Raw genomic sequence first — 16,832 nt, 5'->3', positions numbered from 1 at the left:
GAATACATTTGTTACCTACTTTTATTTGTCAATTAGGACCTTTTTATTAATTATTTATCACCTCAAAGTGCATATATTGCTTAGATTTAGAATTTTACCTAAGTTTTTAGGTTAAGTGCACTAAGGGTATGTTGGTCCAAAAAAATGAACTTTTGAGAAAATGTATAAGAAAAATTGACAAAGTTCATTTTATGTCTATTTGATGAGTGGTAAAATTATATTTTTAAATTTTATTTTAGTTTGAGATTAATTAAATAAAAAAGTCAACACTTCCTAAAGTGTCATAGTTTGACCTAGTTTTCGGTTTGCTTTTGTGTGAAAATTTTTATATAATTTTGTGCAACTTGAAACTTGGTTAATTTAATAAATTCTCCCTTCTAATTATGAATTTAATTCTAAATATTAATTATATTTTATTATATCACATGTTATTTAATTGAATTATATGATTTATGTGACATAGGTGGCATATGACTTATGCATCAATTAGGCAATTGAGGTCAACACTCCTTGAGGTCAAAGATGATAGTTTGCACATGAATTAGGCTTTATTTATGGATTAAATTAGCTTAAAAAGGTGGATGACACATGGAAAATTACACACACATTTGAATCATCTACCAACTAATAGGAGGTTGCCACCTTGCAAGTATGATAAGGCTCCCATTTTCATTTTAATTTCTTTTCCTTGTTTTTTTATTAAGCTTCAGCTATGCTAAAATAGAATGATCACACCATTCAGGTCCCAAAATCAGATCCAACAATCATCTTATTCATCTTCCATACTTTCTCTCTCTTGTTCATCTTGTTCTTCATTTTTCTCTTCTTCTCTCTACACCAGATTTTCATCCAGCAACCTTTTCTTTCACTTTTTACCATTAAATTCACTCAATTCTTCCACCATTCTCTTCTCCTCTCATGGCCAACCCTACCCCTTGCAACTAGAAGGAGATTTAAAGCTCAATTCGTCAAGATTCATAGAGCATGGTGTTCTTGAAGGAGCAAGGAGTTCTTAATATTTTCTATCTAGATTCTCCATGGAATCCTAGGGGAGAGTCGATGGAAGAGGAGTTTTGAAATCTTCACTTGGCTATGTTCAATTGTTTCTTAATCTTGTTTCAATTCCATTAGAATACTATGACTATTATTGATTGTGGTTCAATTTAACTTTAGTTACATGATTGTTTGTAATTTCTAATGTTGAAACAAGATTGTTGAGTTCAATTTCATGACCTATGTGCTGCTAGAATTTCATCCACTCTATGAATTTGCATCGTAATATGTGATTTCAATGGGTGAATATCTTGTATTGGCCTAGCATGTAATTGTGTCGTGAATACTTGATGAGTTACTTGAGTTTTCATAGTTTTGAACTTAGGTACAGCTTTCGGCAGTGGCATTTGGGAATAAATTTTAGCTAAACACTTCATTAATTTTAGAGTTAAGCTAGTAAGATTACCTAAGGGCTTGTAATAGCACTTAAAGAATTGAATTAGTAAAGCTATGATACTTGAGATAGTTGTCTTAAATAAATGCATTTTTTAACCAAGAAAGAGGAGTTGAGTGAGCTGCCATGTTTGATTACAAATTAAAATTATTCCATTAGCAATACCCTAGGATTCTTACTTAAATTAGGAAGCCATTTCATTTATAGTTAGGTTTAGTTTTCTAGTTTAATTCACTAGATAATTAGGTTAGCAATTAGTTAATCAACTTCAAATTTTGGGTGATTTGTTTTACTAAATAACTTTAAATTAGACTTACAAGCATTCCTTAGGAGATGACCTAGGGTTGGCCCTATATTGCATTAGGGTTAGCTTCAGGTTAATTTCGAAGGCAAGAGACAATCCCTATTAAAATTTTAGCACCATTATCAAGGAATGGTTTAGGTTTAATTCTAAGGTTGTTTTGTGCTTAATTTACATTTTTAGTGCTTTTGAAAATTTTTGAAAAACCATAAAAATTTGTGTTTTGTGTTTTGTTTAGTTTTTTTTTTCTGTTTACAAAAACAAAGAAAAAAATTAGTGCAATTTCTGTTAGTTTGGTGTAGAGCTAAAAATACTCTGTTTCCAGTGTCTCTGTCTGAAATTAAAAAATTGACTAGGAACGAGTCTGAGAAAATTTGAACTTGAAATTTATTTTATTGAAATGTCTATATCTTAGCTTCATTTTAAAATTGGTTTGGTCAATTTTTGACATGGGAACTGCCTTGTGAAATTTTTACAAGCTAACAAGGTCCAGTGAGCCTTTACAGAGGATTCCCAAAACCCTGTTACAACTTTAAGTTAGCATATCTCCTTCTCTGTGTGTCCACATTAATTGATTAAAGTCTCATTTTTCTTTTTATTGTCTTATATTTGTTTCTTGTGTTTATTATTTTCTTCAATTTTTTTATTTTCTTATTTGAAAGTTTGTTAGAATCTCTGAAAGTCTTCTAGAAGAAATCATGTTTCTCCAGAACTGTGGACCAACTTGTGAAAAATTTTGGGAATGATTGGGAATGACTTTTGATCTTAAATTTTTATATAATTTTCCTGTATATCTCTTATGTCTCTCATAAAATTTTTGGAAGAATTTCTCATGTGGATTGGTTGATAAAAAACTCCACAACTTTATTGTCTCTAGAGAGCCTATTGTGCGAATTTTAAAATTGCTAAAGCTTCTTGATTGAGCATTTCTAACTTTCTTTCAACTTGTTTGGTGTTGTTTTTTATTGTGTTTTTTTTCATTTTGTTGCTGTTGAGTTTATTAGAGAAAAGGAAAAAAATTATTTCTGTTGCTTTTGTGTGTTTTGAATTGTTTCTTCTTGATTTGCATTTTAATTTATCTTGTTCTTTGTTCTTAATTTTCTTGAGCTTGATTAGTGCATGACCCGAAGAAAACATACATCTTTTGTTGAATTAGATCCAGAAATGAAAAGGACTATTTCTAGATTGAGAAGATCACAACCTATTCCTCATTTTCATTTGGTTTGTAATTCAATAATGGAAGGTATCTTATGAGAGCTTTGGGAATGGGAATGAGAATTTGCATGATGATGGCCATGTTAATAATGAATTTGAAGGCTTGCATAATTCTAGAGAGGAGAGGAGCATTGGGCAATTAACTCAACCTAGTTGGCATGATAATCCTTATGCTTGTATGTTCTTCCTTCTAATGTTCAATTTAAAATGAAACCCTCTTTGAATAATGCATTGCCTAAATTTTATGGGTTACCAAGAGAAGATTGCCATAGGCTTTTACATAGTCTCCTATTGGTTTGTGATACTATAAAGCCTATGTATGTAAATATTGATGATGTTCAAGCTAAGACTCTTCTTGGATAAATTCTAAATTAGACTAAAAGACAAGAGGGTGCTGTGGGATATTCCACCAAATTAGACTTGAAGAAGCTTATTCCCTCTTGTGTAGAGCCACCTATCTTGGAGTTGAAGCCTTTACCATCTAATCTCAAGTATGCATATCTCCTTGAGAATGAGAAGCTTTCGGTAATAATTTCTAACTCTTTATCTCTTGAGGAAGAAAATGAATTGCTTGATGTGTTGAGAAATAACATGCATGCTATTGGTTAGACTTTGGCTAACATTCTTGGTATTGACCCTATTGTGTACACACATAAAATTTTTCTCGAGGACAATGCTAAGCCCATTAGGCAACCACAAAGGAGACTTAACTAATTGATCTTAGATGTGGTAAAGAAAGAGGTTGTCAAGCTACTTAGGACTGAGATTATTTATCCTATAGCTGACAGTGAGTGGGTGTCTCTAACCCAAGTTATGGCTAAGAAAGGGGGCATTACTGTGATAAAAAATGAGAAAGGAGAGCTTGTCCCGACTAGAGTTTAAAATTCTTGGAGAGTATACATAGACTATAGGAAGCTCAATAATGTGACTAGGAAGGACCATTTTCCTTTGTCTTTTATTGATCAAATAATTGAGAGAATGGCTTCCAAGTCCCATTATTGCTTCTTAGATGGGTTCAGTGGGTATTTTTATATTCCCATAGCTCCTAGTGACCAAGATAAGACCACCTTTACATGCCTCTTTGGTACATTTGCCTCTAGGAGGATGCTTTTTGGTCTTTGCAATGCACCTGATACTTTTCAAGGATGCATGATGTCCATATTCTGTAATTATATTGAAAATTGCATGGAAGTTTTTATAAATGATTTTACTATGTATGGTGAGTCCTTTAATTCATACTTACATTCTTTAGATAAAGTGCTTAGCAGGTGCATTGAAAAAAAGCTTGTGCTTAACTTTGAAAAATGTCATTTCATGGTAGATAAAGGCATTGTTTTGAGCCATTTGATTTCTTCCAAGAGCATAGAGGTGGATAAGACCAAAGTAGATGTGATTACTTCTTTGTCATATCTTGTTTGTTTGAAAAATTTGAGATCATTTTTGGGACATGTGGGCTTTTGTAGGAGATTTATTAAGGGGTTTAGTGAAATTGCTTTGCCTATATCTAAACTCTTACAAAAAGATGTTAATTTTATTTTTGATGATGCTTGCAAAAAGACTTTTGATACTTTAAAAAGCATGCTCATTTCCCCTCCCATTCTTAAAGCCCCAAATTGGTCTTTGCCTTTTGAGTTGTCATGTGATGCTTCCAATTTTGTTGTGGGAGCTATGCTTGGTCAAAGAGAGGGCAAGTTATCATATGTGACTGTTTATGCATCTAGGACCCTAGATTTAGCCCTGTTTAAATACACTACAACTGAGAAAGAGTTATTTGCTACTGTTTTTGCACTTGATAAGTTTATATCATATCTTCTTAACTCTAAAGTTGTTGTGTACACTGACTATGCTAGTGTGAGGTACTTGTTTAAGAAGATAGATTCTAAGCCTTGCTTGATTCGATAGGTGATCTTGATGCAAGAATTTGATGTAGAGATAAAAGATAGGAGTGGTTCTACTAACCAAGTAGCGGATCATTTGTCTAGGCTACCTCATTTGGAAGCTACCATGGTAAACTCTAACCCTACTATTCCTTGTGATTCATTTCCTGATGAGGCATTGTATGCCATTTCATCTAAGCCTCCATGGTATGCCTCTTTTGCTAACTATATTGAGTGTGGAGTCTTACCTCATTGTGCTTCACGTTTTACCATTGAAAAATTGAAAAGAAAGTCTAGGTTTTACATTTGGGAATCACCTTCAATATGGAAGATTTGTAGTGATAAAGTGATTAGGAGGTGTGTTGATGATGTTGATGTGCCTTCTATTCTTTATTTTTGTCACTCTTATGCATGTGGTGGTCATTTTAGCTCAAATAAGATAGCTAGGAAGGTTTTAGATTGTGGATTGTATTGGCTTAGCTTGTTTAAAGACTCTTATGAATTTTGTAAAGCATGCATGAAATGCCTCAACAACCCATTTTATTTTGTGATATTTTTTATGTTTAGGGCATTGACTTCATGGGTCCCTTTCCACCATCCTTTGGTTTTTAGTACATATTGCTTGGTGTTAATTATGTTTCAAAGTGGATTAAGGCCATTATTACTAGAACTTGTGATGGCTAAGATTGTTTTGAAGTTTCTTAAATCAAATATTTTTTTAGGTATGAAGTTCCTAAGGCCTTGGTAAGTGACCAAGGATCCCACTTTTATAACAAGATGATAAAGGCTGTCTTGGCTAAATATGGGGTACACCACAAGATCTCTATACCATGTCATCCCCAAACCAATGGCCAAGCTGAAGTATCAAATAGAGAAGTCAAGAAGATCCTAACCAAGGTAGTAAATACAAATAGGAAGGTTTGGTCTTTACACTTGGAGGATGCTTTGTGGGCTTACTGGACTGCTTATAAGACTCCTATTGGGATGTCTCCTTTTCGATTAGCATATGGAAAGGCTTGCCACCTCCCAGTGGAGATAGAGCACAAGGCCTATTGGGCCATCAAAAAGCTCGACTTGGATTTGCATCGTTCGACTAAAGAGAGATTCCTTTAAATGCAAGAACTAGAGGAGCTTAGATTGGATGCTTATGAGTCATCTAGGATTTACAAGGAGAAAACAAGGATTCTTCATGATAAAATGATCTTGAGGAAGAATTTCAAAGTTGGAGACTTAGTTGTTGTTTACAAAAACAAGATACATCCATAAGCATTCCAAGCTCACATCTAAATGGTACGGGCCATATGTGGTGACTAATGTTCTTTCTTATGGAGTCCTTTAACTTGAGGATGAAGCCACGGGATCTACTTGTGAGATTAATGGCTATTTATGCAAGCTTTATAAGGAGGCTGACCCAACAATTCAAAAGGAAGAGGACTTCTCTCAACATGATTTTAAACCACCATGATAAGGTTGTATCTCTCCAACCTCGAGCTTTTACCGTGGTTTGATTGATATATCTAATGATTGCTATAGTACAAGTATGGAGAGATGAACCTAGTAGATAGTAGATTTGTTTACTTTGATTTTTTTAGTTTCTTTTTATTTGTTTGTGTGTTGAAAAAAAATTCTGCACCACACTTTTTTCATGCATTCACTATTGATCTTACCTTGTTTTATCACTAGTCTATACATACATTAAGGACAATGTATGATTTAAGTTTGGGAGAAAGAAATAAATATTTTGTTTTGTTTGTTTGGTTTTGCAAAAAAAAAAATTTGAAAAAGTTAAAAAAATTTCTTTGTTTTGTTTTGTTTGAGGTTACTTAATTACCTAGCTCTTTGAATGGATATTTTGATGCTTGAGATGTGGTATTTTTTAATATTGAATAGGTGTGAAGTGAACATTCTTTCACTTTAAATTAATGAATTAGAGTGGCACATTACCCTTTTATGGAAAAGGCCAAACACTTATGTGTGATTAATTCCTTAGAGATGTTATCATCTAAAATTTGTTTCATTTCTTAATTGAGACCACATGCTTGCACTTGTTTGATAGGAAATGAAAGATGGCATTTATAAAAAATAGCCAAGAGTCAAATAGCTAACCCATTATTATTGATTATCCTTTGTTAGCTACTTTGAACTTTTGGTTTGATTTTTAAAAATAAATATTCACCCTATTTTTCCCAAGGAATGCATGTTACACTTTTATATATCTTTTTAATATTCATTGTCTATCCTAGATTAAGTGAGTGGATTCCTATTATCATTTTTATATCCATTACTCTTTATCCTTTGTTGTTATACCATTACATCCATTATTTCCATTGTTTTCAAAGAGTTAGGGGCAACCAAAAGAAAAAAAAGATTTGAAAAAATATATATATAGTTAAAAAGAAAAGAAATAAAGTTACTAGAAAAAGAAACAAAAAGAAGAAGAAAAGAAGGAGAAAAAGAAAAGAAAGAAAAGAATAAAAAGTTGCCTAACTCATCTATTTCATTTTTTTTTAATTATTGTCATTGCTTTCCGTCCTCATTATGTTAAGGTGCCACTCAATTGAATTAGGTTATGCTTTGCATATTAAGGAGATATATCTTGACTTTAGCATTATCTTGATACTAACCTTATTTTTTTTTCATGCATGCATTTTTTAGATATCCTTTCATTATCCATATTACAACTTAATAAAGTCCATTTGATTCTTGATTGCAAGTGCTATTTAGTGATGGAGATGTAGAAGGGTTACAAATTTATGATAGGGTTTATCCTAAGGAATTTTGAATGAAATTTAATACCTTATACACTTTGAGTAATGAGGGAAAATACTTAACCATAAAGAGGCTTACTCTTTGATATTAATTCTTAGTAAGGGTTTGTTTGTGATGTGCGTAATTCTTTTTTAATTATTGCCACATTAATTGATAATTTGTATAAGTTCTTGAGCTAATATTTTAGTGACCTTGGACATTGTTTTTCTCGTGTTTTTTCATCTTAGAGTTTCTTTAGGACTTTTTCACTTGATTTTGCCCGGAGTACATAACTGTGGGAAAATTGATAGAACACATTTGTTACATACTTTTATTTGTCAATGAGGACCTTTTCATTAATTATTTATCACCTCAAAGTGCATACATTACATTAGATTTGAAATTTTGCCTAAGTTTCTAGGGCCAGTGTACTAGGGGTATTTTGGTTGAAAAAAATAAACTTTTGAGAAAATGAACAAGAAAAATTAAAAAAAGTTTATTTTATATCCAGTTGATGAGTAGTGAAATTAGATTTTTAAAATTTATTTTAATTTTGGAGTAATTAAATAAAAAAGTCAACACTTTCTTAAATGTCTTATTTTGACCTAGTTTTCGATTTGCCTTTATATGAAAATTTTTATATAATTTTGTGCAGCCTAAAATTTGGTTGATTTAATAAATTCTCTCTTCTAATTATGAATTTAATTCTAAAAATTAATTAGATTTTATTATATCACATGCTATTTAATTAAATTATGTAATTTATGTAACATAGGTGGCATGTGACTTGTGCATCAATTGGGCAATTGAGGTCAGCACTCCTTAAGGTCAAAGCTAATGGTTTGTACAAGAATTAGGCTTTATTTGGGGATTAAATCAGCTTGAAAATTTAGATGACACATGAAAAATTACACACACATTGGAATCATCTACCAACCAATAGGAGGTTGCCTCCTTGCAAGTATGACAAGGCTTCCATTTTCATTTTAATTTCTTTTCTTTGTTTTTTATTAAGCTTCAGCTATGCTAAAACAGAATGATCACACCATTCAGGTTTCAAAATCAGATCCAACAATCATCTCATTCATTTTCCACACTTTCTCTCTCTTGTTCATCTTGTTCTTCATTTTTCTCTTCCTTCTCTCTACATCAGATTTTCATCCAGCCACCTTTTCTTCCACTTTTTTACCATCAAATCCACTCAATTCTTCCACCATTCTCTTTCCACCACTCATGGAAAACCCTACCCCTTGCAACTAGAAGGAGATTTAAAGCTCAATTCATCAAGATTCATGGAGCATGTCTCGGCCTCTTAGTGTTCTTGGAGGAGCAAGGAGTTTTTGATGTTTTCTAGCTAGATTCTCTATGGAATCCTAGGGCAGAGTTGATGGAAGAGGAGTTTTGAAGTCTTCACTTGGCCAAGTTCAATTGTTTCTTCATCTTGTCTTAATTCCATTAGAATACTATGACTATTGTTGATTGTGGTTTAATTTGACTTTAGTTACATAGTTATTTATAATTTGTAATATTAAAACAAGATTGTTGAGTTGAATTTCATGACCTATGTGGTGCTGGAATTTTGTCCACTCTATGAATTTGCATGGTAAGATGTGATTTCAATGGGTAAATGTCTTGTGTTAGCCTAGCACAAAATTTTGTGGTGAATACTTGATGAGTTGTTTGAGTTTTCATAGTTTTTGAACTTAGGTACAGCTTTCAACAGTGGCATTTAGGAATGAATTTTAGCAAAACACTTAGTTAATTTTAGGGCTAAGCTAGTAAGGTTACCTAGAGGGCTTGTAATAGCACTTAGGAAATTGAATTAGTGAAGCTAGGATACTTGAGATAATTGTCTTAAGTAAATGCAATTTTCAGTCAAGAAAGAGGAGTTGAGTGAGTTGCCATGTTTGATTAGAAATTAAGATTCTTCCATTATCAACACCGTAGGGTTCCTACTTAAATTGGAAAGCCACTTTATTCATAGTTAGGTTTAGTTTTCTAGTTTAATTCACTAGATAATTAGGTTAGCAATTAGTTAATCAACTTCAAACTTTGGGTGATTTATTTCACTAGATAACTTTAAATTAGACTTAAAATTATTCCTTGGTAGATGACCTAGGGTTGGCCCTATATTACATTAGGGTTAGCTTTAGTTTAATTTTCAAGGCAAGTGACAATCCCTATCAATTTACATCCTAGTAACTTGGATATAACCCAAATATCGATTAGTAAACAAAATTATAAACAAAATTATAAATATATATTTCAATAAAAATAGTATAGTATGCATATAGGAATTGATTCTCATCATTCTCATCATGCTCATGCTAATTCATTCCTAATTCCATCTAGTAGAGTAATCTCTATACTCGGACTAGGACTACCAGACTTTTATAAAATAGGGCCCATCATACCTCTATTTAGACCAAGTATCCTCTTCACATATGGGTGGTCTCTTAGGTCTGTCGTGGTTGAGTCAAGCTTTATGTTCAAGGCCTTCAAGACTTTCTAGCCTTACATAAGGTAAGACCACGACCCCTACCCTAGTCTAGGATACACTCGTGGATCATTATTCTAAGTTTGTCGTGGCAGAGTCAAGCTCTATGATCGGGATCATCACATTTGCTAGGTCCTTCCTGGTGGAGTCAAGCTCTATGCTAAAGACCTTCAGAACTTCTTAGACTTACACAAGGTAAGGCTATGACCCCTTACCCTAGTCTAGGGTACTTTGCGGATGCGATGCGCATGTCTATGCATATGTCTCATCTCGTACATCTTAAACATTACACACATACCCATATACATATACTTTTGCAATTCTACTTGTAAATAATTTCATAAATGAATAAGTAAAAAGGTTACTCTAGTTACCTTTTAACCTTATTATCAAAGGTTACCCATAATACTAATCTCCCAGAGGTGTAGATTCTCATGAGCAACTTCGCAATTGCTCAATCTATACAATATAATGTTCCTTACTCAATTCTCAACACTTAATATAGGCACTGATTCAGCTAAACCGAATCCCCCAATGCATAAACTAGTCTAATTAATACCCTTTTGAATTCATAAGTCCATTATCTATAGTCATTAGCCCTATAAGCTATTCGAATAACTATAACAACCTCCTAACTCATTTATTCACCCAATTTCACCCTTTTAACCAAAATCCTTAAACTAATTGAGTCTAAATTCTTAGAGTTGAACTATTTAACTCTAAACTAGTCACAAAACCTTAGTTTCATATTCAATAGCCTATTTTAAACCTTTCTTTTAGATTACAACAACTTAAAGCTTCCTGATTTGATTTCTCAACTAACAAAATTCAATAAAAATGGGATAGAAATGAAGCGTAGGGCTGCACAATACTTACCCAACAAGTTACTAGTCAAAGCAGACTCCTAATAGCTAGATAATGCTTGCCCTAACAGAGATGGACTCCTCCTGTCAAATGCATTTTCCACTACTGTCTCTTCTAATTTTGTAAGTTGATCACATCAACTTTAAGTGAAATTTATGCAATGTACTGTGTTACATGTAGCTTTCGCTGTGGCATGTGGAATATTGAGGAAACTCTCACTGTTATTCACGCATTATGCCCCAAATTACCATTTTACCATTCAATCCTCTCAACATAATAGTCAACTAACACAAAATATTAACTTAACATCCAAACCATAATCAATCCACTAATTACTAATTTGCCCCTAATTAGTAACTAGCTTTCTGGGGTTGAAATTCAAGATACTATAGTTCTCCCCTCCTTTAAAGGAATTTCATCCCTAAAATTCATACACAACTACAAACTCACCTCATGAAAATAAATGAGGATACTACTTCCTCATACTCTCCTCCGTCTCCTATGTCGCATCACCAAAAGCCATTCCTCATGAAAATACCTTAACCAATTGGATATTCTTGTTACGTAATTGTTTCTTATTGACATTCACTATTCAATTTGGCTCTGTCCGATATGTGAGATTCTCCTGAAGCTTTACTTATTCTGGCTCAATCATATGTGACAGATTCGGTTGATACTTCTTCAACTGTAATACATGAAACACATCATGTATCCTAGATAAAGGCAGAGGTAAAGTGATCCTATACGCTACAAGACCCACTCTACTTAAAATCTGATATGGTCCTATATATTAAGGCAATAACTTCTTAACTTGTATAGATCTCCCAATACCAGTTAATGGAGAAACCTTGAGAAACACATGATCATTGACTTCAAATTCTAATGGTTGATACTGCCTATTAGCATAACTCTTTTGACAGCTCTGAGCAGTAAGAAGCTTCTATTGGATAACTCTAATTTTCTCTGTGGTCTAATCCATAATATATGGACCAATCATACTTCTCTCACTTAATTTGACCCAACATAAGGACGATCTACACTTTTTCCCATACAAAGCTATTATTGTAGGTGAACTCAGCCAAAGGCAAGTGGCTATTCCAGCTACCTTTCTATTTAAGGGCACATGATTGAAGTATGTCATCTAAAGTTTGTATCGTGTGCTCAGTCTGTCCATCAATCTATGGATGATAAGAGGTACTAAACCTCAACTCGGTATCCATAGTGTAACATCCTGAATTTCTTAATTTTGAGATTAGTGGTTAATCAAGGGAAAGTAGTAATTAGTGTGGGATTAGAGATTCGGATGATTCCTTAGTGAATTAACTTGTTGGTGTGTTATATGAATAGATGCAGCTGAGAGGAGTGCATTTCAGGTCAAACCAAGTGCGTGTGGTGAGAATAAATCTTACTGTGCCACGTGCCATGGTGCATGGACCAAAAAATGACTTCATAAGTCATGAAATTTCAGAAATTTCAAAGAAGTAAAATCTGAAATGCACGAAAGGAGAAGAGAGAAAGTGATGGGTGTGCTAGGGCAAGCCATTTTGAAGTGGTAGAAGCTGATTTAGATAGATAACTTGTCATGTAAGCTGTGCATAACTCTTACCTTCCATTCTACACAAATTTCTTTAGGGAGATTGAATCAATGAAATTTGAGGGGTTTGATTCTTGTTCAATAATAATAAAAAGGTTCTCAAAAGTTAAATTCGAGCTTTGTGACTAGTTTAAAGTTGAACAGTAGAGATTTGAACTTGTAGGCTCAATTTTAGTCCTTAAAGAGAGAAAGTTAGGGCAAAAATTTAATTTGAGTAAAATAAGATCGGTTGATATGATGTGAAGTCATAATTGGGTAGTAATATATCTAAAATGGATAAATGTAAAAACGTTTATTGATGAATATAGCCCTAAGTAGTAGAAATGAATTTTTGATCAAAATGGACCAAATGACTAAAAAGTGCTAAGTGTGTTCTGATTGACATATTGAACTTGTGAGTAGAGGAAGGAAGCTTGAGATACACGATTAAGGTTATTGAAATTCACAAGTAACCTTTCTAGTGACAGAAGGGTTGAGGTAACCGAATAACTTCCTTTGTTTGACTGTTTAGTGTAACTGCATGTTAGTATGCTATGTAGTGCATGAAATGGTTTTAAACTGAGCATGTTTTATAGCATTGTGTGATTGTTATGTGAAATGGCTTTTAGTTGAAATAAAGCATTGAAATGTGTGATTTTAAATGGAATGTAATATATATATATATATATATATATGCTATATATGTTTAAGAAATGAGTAAAATGATAAATGAGAACCTTAAATAGTTCAGAAAGCATGCTCATAGGGATGGGAGCTCACCTAAGTGTAGGAGATGATAAAGACTATATGGAAAGGTTTCCTTAGTACCATTAGGGTACGGTGTTGGAAACAATTCTCCTTAGTGCCTTGTAAGGTGTGGTGTTGGAGAAGATCTCCTTAATGCCTATTGAGTTACGGTGTTAGAGATATGAAAGGCTCCTTAGTATCTTTATGATACGGTGTTGGAGTCAACGATGTTCCATTGTGTGTATTGGGGGAAACCATGGTCTGTATTGTGCATTAGAACATCTTTGGCCAGGTGATTTTACCACTGCAGGTGAGTTTAAGACCAACGAGAGTGTACATTGGTCCAAGGTGAGCCTATAATTTTATGTCAGGGTGATTTAGAGGTTTGGATAGTAGTGATCATGCTATAGCATGCTATATGATGCTATGAGATATTGTATGATGATATGTGATATGTTATGAGATATTGTATGATGATATGTGATATGTTATGAGATATTGTGAATGATATATGTGAAAGTGATGAAAAGAAAATGAGATATGTGATATAAATGCTATTTTAATGAGATTTCAATTATATATTATGCTTTACTTCCATATTGTTGCATGTGATAGTCAATAGGAGTGAGTTATTCTATTACTGAGATTTTTATCTCATCCCCGTGGTTACATGTTTATAGGATTGATATAATGTTTACCTTGATATTACCAAGACAACACTCATACACGTTGTCGTGATAACTAGGATTGGATAAAATCCCAATCAAAAGTTACCATAACCCAAGGGTTTAAAAAATAATTAGTTTTAAAACAATGGGATTCCAAGAAAACCCTTTTTAAATATTGTTGTTTGAGCTCAAACCATAGTTAAAAATCAATTAAGAACAAATATATGGAAGTATAGAAATCAAACCACATCAAATTAGGCTAAAACAAACCACTTTTCAAAATTATAGCCTGTCCGCTGCAGTGCAAGCCGCGCCCGGCACGATAGATTGCATAAAGGGATGAGTCCCTTAAAGGCCTCTTGCGCCGTAGCATAATAACCACGTGCCATGACGCATCTATTGTCATGGCAGTAGATTGCTGTCATAATAGCCCTTCGAACTTCTAGAGCGCCCTGTTTCGCCATCCAATGTTCGATTTAGATTATTCAAGTGTCCACATAAAGCTCTTTGAGTCCTCTAGGTAATGGCACTAATCTCATACTCAAACAATTATTTATTTAAAAGATAGATGCCTAAATCTAAAATGGTTCATTTTCACATCAAAACAAACACAAAGGTGTCCAACTCACAATGCCAATTGCCATTAGCCCTAAAGACATTTTGACTACCTCAAATGGACCCACACATAACATGACAATTCAATCCTAACACACAATTAAGCATTCATACTCAAAATGACCATTAAAACCCCAATTCACAACAACATAAAGGGGTGGATAAATTCTAACACACATGTCAATTGGTTATTTTGGCACATAAATCTCTTCAAATTCTTTACTTGTAATGGTAACTTGGCCAAGCACACACATTTAATCCACAACATCAACCTTGGACCAAGATACGCACACTTATCACAAATTCATACAAGTATTATCCTAAAATAATGTCATGTTCCTAAGTTGGTATTATATAAAGGCAATATTCATTACAAACCCAAAAGAGAAAAGGGAAGAGCTATACTATAAAGCTCTTCACTCTTCAATTGCCCCTTCCTTCCCCTTGCCACTACCGAAGCCCTTACTTGTAAAATATAACCACGGGGTGAGATAAACATCTCAATAACAGAATAATTCACTAATATTAATTAACATACACAACCATAAGAGAGTAAAACTATAAAACTCAAAATATACTTTTAGCATATCACCACATATTTTTTTCATCAGTACAAATCTTTTACTACTAGCATGATTGTTCTACCATACGAGTCTCCATATCACCTTGACCAAAACTATATGCTCTTAGACCATGTGCACATTCATAATGATCTGAGCTCACCTTCAGTGGTAGGATCACCTGGCCAAAAGTGTCCGATCCCACTTCCAGACAATGATTTCCCTCTATCGCATTTGAATCAGGGTATCGTTACTCCAATACCACATCATTAATGTTAAGGAGTGTTACTCTCTAATGCCATATCCTACATGGATACTAAGGAGAAAATCTCGAACACTGTGCCTTACTAGGCACTAAGGAGATACATGCTATATGGACTTCCACTACTCCTTCCACGGGTGAACTCCCACCCTCTAATATGATCATGCCCATACTCAACATATATATCACATATACATTTCAAATTTCTCAATCCATTCATATATAACTTTCATCATCCTCATTATTTTCAAAATAAATTTCTCATGCACACAACCACATTTCACAATATGTAAGGTTATCAAATTTCAAATAATAGATTCAACATATATACTCACATATAGTTAAGCAATATAATCGAATAGTGTAAATTATTCTGTTACCTCAACCTATAGTCAAACAAAAGGGTTACTACAGCTCAATGTTAGCTCCATACATTCTATACAAACAATATAGCTCAAGCAACACTTAATCTATACAACTAAGTAATAATTATCAATTATCACTCTGGATAACTCTGAATTTACTAGGTTCTAAGTGTCTAAAATACCCAAATTTCTTTTCTAACAACATCAACTATTTCTAAACACTCTAACCATCCTATTAAATATCCCAACATACCAAAATTGCTAACCAATATCCCACATTGTCTCAAAATCTTTAAATTATACCTAGAGTTCATCTAAACCCTTACCAAAAATTTTCAATCACCATAAAACTCATAAACTTAGGGTTAGAGGCTTGATTTAACTCCCCAAGACCTTAAATAAACTAACAGGTTCAGTTTAAACCTAAGAGAATCAAAATCAAAGCCCCCATTGCCCTAAATATCTAGATTTTCACATAAAAAGGGAGAAGAGGGAATGTGAAACTTACCTAATGGTGATTTAAGCTCCAAATGCTTCCAAAGTAGCCTAAGGATCGTGCCTTACTAGACCAAGAGCTCCTCTTTGTCACTCTCTTATTTTTCCTTCTTTCTCTCTTCTATTTTTGATCTATTTTCATGAACTAATAAGTGCTGATTTTGCATGTGCACTGTGGCCCATTGACACACCTACCATAATGCATAATACAGAAAGTTCCATAAAATTTTAAACTCTCTTCTATACTATGGCCTGCTCAAACATAGCCCTATCTTCTGAGGCTATCCAAGGATCTAAAAACTATATTAGTTTCCCATAAACCTCATTAATCAGTAATTTATTTAAATTGACCAATTTATCCTTGGAAACACTAAAATTTACAATGGGAAGTGATCTGGGCAAGGGAAGAGATTCTAGACTGGCGAACTGAATTGAGAATTCTTGTGTATATGTGTAAATGAGTTTTTATAGGATTGCATGCATGTTAAGTAGTGGATTTTGTGAAATCTAGCCCAATTATGTGCATGTATTGAATTGAAACAAGGGGCTATGATTTGAATGTTTATGATTGAAATGAATATGATTGTTATTGAATCTT

The sequence above is a fragment of the Prosopis cineraria genome, unplaced genomic scaffold, assembly GCF_029017545.1.
Source record: "Prosopis cineraria cultivar Desert tree isolate PC_DT_omini unplaced genomic scaffold, ASM2901754v1 PC2, whole genome shotgun sequence".
Classification (NCBI taxonomy): Eukaryota; Viridiplantae; Streptophyta; class Magnoliopsida; order Fabales; family Fabaceae; genus Prosopis; species Prosopis cineraria.
Note: the sequence above shows the minus strand (reverse complement) of the source record.